The sequence below is a fragment of the Nycticebus coucang genome, chromosome X (assembly GCF_027406575.1).
Source record: "Nycticebus coucang isolate mNycCou1 chromosome X, mNycCou1.pri, whole genome shotgun sequence".
In the NCBI taxonomy this organism is placed as follows: Eukaryota; Metazoa; Chordata; class Mammalia; order Primates; family Lorisidae; genus Nycticebus; species Nycticebus coucang.
The window spans coordinates 72,354,053-72,358,111 of record NC_069804.1 but is presented as its reverse complement, the minus strand read 5'-3'; the positions used below and the strand labels follow the sequence as shown (position 1 = coordinate 72,358,111).

The following is a 4,059-nucleotide window of genomic DNA, read 5'->3' as shown; positions in this document are numbered from 1 at the left end:
AGTTTGAGGTTGCTGTGAGCTGTGATGCCACAACATTACCCAGGATAACAGCTTGAGACTCTTTCTCAAAAAAATATAAAATAAATAAAATTATAATACTCAATATATACCAGTAACAAAAGATGAATACAAGTCATGTTTGAGCACCTCTTGAAATTGCAGAAGTCAACTGTGACTTGAGTATTACAATTTGAATACAGATTTTTTTTTTCCTTTCTTAAAATGTGTATACATTTTCTGGTACCTTTATAGATGCTAAAATGCACCTTCATATTAAAGGTCAAATGCAACTTCATCTTGAAGGTAGATATATTTTTATATGGAAGGATAAAGAATTTTTCTTCTGGAAATATCACAAAATATTTTTTTCAGAGCAAAGTAGTACTAAATATTTTATTAAGTTGATATCCTATAGGCATTGACGGTTATTACTATGGAAAGCGGTTAATATAAAACAATACAAAAGTATTACAGGCAATAGCTTATAAATATCATCTTCATTCTGTTGGAGGTATTTTCTCAAGTAGTAACCTTTATTCATGAAATGATTTCATTTACAAAGCTATAATTCTTTGATGTCACATCAGCTTTCAGCTCTTTTAACTGTACAGTGATGTTTTATTCCAACATTTCAGTAAAGGACACTTGTTTTACCTTGCATAAAAACTCCAAAACACTTTCTTCACCTTGCTCTCTTTCCAGACAGCACTTCTTTGCTTCTGGTTCTATTTCATAATATTCTTGTGGTCTTCTAATATTCTGAAACTCCTCAAGTTCCTGAGTTTTTTGTTTAGTACACTCTATTACATGTCTAGAGAAATAGCAGTTTCTGCAAAATGAATCCCAAAACTTTGATCACAGACACCTTTCTTCACTTGATGCAGCATAGCTAGTCTCCTCGGTGCTTAATGCTGTGACACGTAGATTTTTGACAGTATCTGATTAGCCAAGACAGTTCATGAAACTGGGTTGCAAACATGCAAAAAGCATCAATATTTGTTGCAATGTAATCCAATGTATCCCACACTGTCCCAAATCCACCATAGGTATAACTTCATCCTCCTAATTAATCTATGACTACTAATGAATACTTGGTTGCATACCTGATGATAGAAGCAGTTTCCTACATTTCAGCTATGAAAATAGAAACTACTTCCTATTCACTGTCACTAGCCTTTACCCAGCCCAAGGTGCAGTCCACAAACAGCTAACTTGCACAGCACGAAACTCTCAATTGGGGCCATGAGGGCTATCACCCCACATTGTGGCCAGTAATAATGTCGAATATTCATTTATCTTTTTCAAAGGATACATCATTAAGAATAAGTGCAATTTCATCTTGAACTTCAACACTAGGATGTCTGGATGGTTTCAATGTATTTCTCCCTTGCCTTTCTCCAAAATGACTGGTCACACATATGGAACATGTGCTCCATTTGATATATGAGCAAAGCTGACAATAGCATCAAACTGTGTTAATCCATTATTAAGTGTTTGAGTTGGTTCTTCATAACCTGAAAAATATTGACAATATTTTTAACAATGGTATCCTGGTCTTCTTTAGTATTTGGTTTTATTTTTGGTATATTCTTCACTAAAAGAAGTCAATTTACTGTTGGCAAATTTAACATGATTCTTCTAGATATCCATGCTACTGAAGTTTTATATTGTTACAAGAACTTTTTCTTCCTTACAGGTTAAATGAAAGTCGTGTCCAAACTGTGCACTAGAATCTCATTTAATTTGTTTGACAGGTTCCAAGCCAAGATCTCTGGCAGCACTTAGTAATGTTGACTGTATCTTCTTTTCCAAATAATTCACTATTTCTTTTAATTCATACAGATTAGGATCAAATGAAGGTTTAACAAGGAATTCATGGTTTTCTACCTGATCTATACCTAAAGTTGTTTCTATCATTTCCTGACACTTGTAGAAATCAGAATGAAGATCAATAAAATGACTCACAAAAACTGCCAACAATAGTGTCTGATGTTTCCTTTCATATTTTCCATTACGGAGTTGATTTTTACTCTCATAGAGTTAGTAACAATCTTGTAAATTTTCTTCTTGTGTTTGAAATTTCTTAGTAAGTCAGTTAAGATCTGGGCAGTGATGATCTTATAAACTGTGTCAACTCTGCCGCTTCCACTAAATTTAATCTCTCTTCTTTTCTTATCTGTGAGAGGCTGGTTAGTCCACTAGTTAACTAGTCTTTGTCCTTGAAGGGTGTTGCATTTATTCAGCAACACAGCCAGAGACTAAGAGCCACTAGTATCTTCAAAAGAACTCTGAAAAAGATTAGAGCTTTGAATGCTGCCATATCCAATTTCCTGTACTGGCTGAAATCAAAAGTAGTTGTTTCAAACTGTTTGAAATATGAATTGTCTCATAAGAGTTCTAAAAACTTAATGCAGACAATGATGAAACTGCATCCTAACTCTCATTTTGGGCAAAACGGTATTATTTATCTGTTATCCCTTTTTACCTATCAACAACCAGTTGAAATCCTGATAAATGTCTTTTGTGGGGAAGTCAACTTTTTTCTTTCTGTGATCAGAATTCATCCTCTCTAAGTAACCTGCCTCAGTTTCCCCATGTCTCCAGCATTTTCTCCTCCTGGTAAAACACATTACTTTGGTCTAATCTGAATCAGAAAAGCCTCAAGATTGATTGTAGAACTGATCATTGTCAGGGAACTCACACAGTCTTAGTTTCCTCCCTATGGAATGGACATACCCACTTCAAACTTGTCTCTGGCCATCAAGTATGAACATTTTAATACCCACAATACCAAAGGAAACTGACATATCATTTTTACCAAAGAGAATGTCTTCAAACTGACAAAGATTGCCAGGAGAAGCCTTATATGACAAATAGCCATATTTTCAGCTCTATTCTTATAAACTTCAACTCAATACTGATCAACCTAAAGGAGATTAAAAAAAAAAGAAAACTCAAAATTTATTTTTCTAAGCACCACAGTCTGCAGATTCTGTGGGTCCCATGTATTTGATCACACCCTGGGTTTTGAGAACCTCCTGGGTGCCCAGCAACATTCGGCATGTGCTGTGTAGAAATTGCCCCAGTGCAAGAGGCACACCATGGTTGTCAGCTTCTCCAGTCTGCCTTGGGAGAAGTGCACAAAGACAACATCAGCCACGCCCTCCAGTGACTCTGTCTCTTATGGCTGCACTACCATCTTGGAACCTCATTTCATCACCTGCCTGAGATAGTCTCATCACCCTACAGTCACTATAAAATACTCTTAATAAAGGTTTTTTATTAGGCTCCATAAGGAAGAAAACATTTTTTAAAATAATATTTTGTATTTTTCTTATGTTTTGAGTTCCCAGACCAGAAAGATTTTCTGACTAGAGCTTTATAACTTTCTGTTGAACTGACATATTCCTTTATAAGATTCTTTCCCAGGAATAGCAGAACCTCCTTGCAGCCATGAGATAACTACAAAGACTTACACTACCTGTTTGTCTGGAAAAGACAAGATAAACTTTAGATACTCCACCACAGATTATGCCCAAGAACCCCTGAGTCTATGCACAAGGCTGAAAGGATGACCAATATTAACTCCTAGCTTATTATAATACTAAAATCTTCTCCCAGGGAGGGATCTTAATCCACCATTTATTTGTCCATGAATGTATGTACTAGCGGAATTTCTCACTGCACTTTGTGTCCTGCACTATACCCCAAATATGTAATGATGTTTATTACCCTCATGCATTATTCATTTTCACCTCTGTAAAAAACCCACGATCCTATCGGTTGGGGGGGTATATTTAAAGCAGTTCATGCCTCTCCTTCTCATCAGATATATCTGCTGAAATGAATCCTTTCTTCCTTCATAGTCCTCTATGTCTCAGTAATTAATCTTCTGTGCAGTAAGCAACCCCCCTCCTTGTGGGTTCATTAACAGTTTCTCTTGGGAAAAGTGACCTGGTTGGAGAGAGGGGTGGCTTTCATTTTTTTATTTTGAAGTGCTTGGACTTTCAAACCGTAGTTGTTATTTATTTATTTTTTTTTTGGCGACAGAATCTCCTG

At 35.8% G+C, this 4,059-nt stretch overlaps 1 pseudogene; it reads right to left on the bottom strand.

Moving 5' to 3' along the window:
• Nucleotides 1-519: 519 nt before the first annotated feature.
• Nucleotides 520-3,199, bottom strand: LOC128577750 (DNA mismatch repair protein Msh2-like; annotated as a pseudogene).
• Nucleotides 3,200-4,059: the final 860 nt, after the last annotated feature.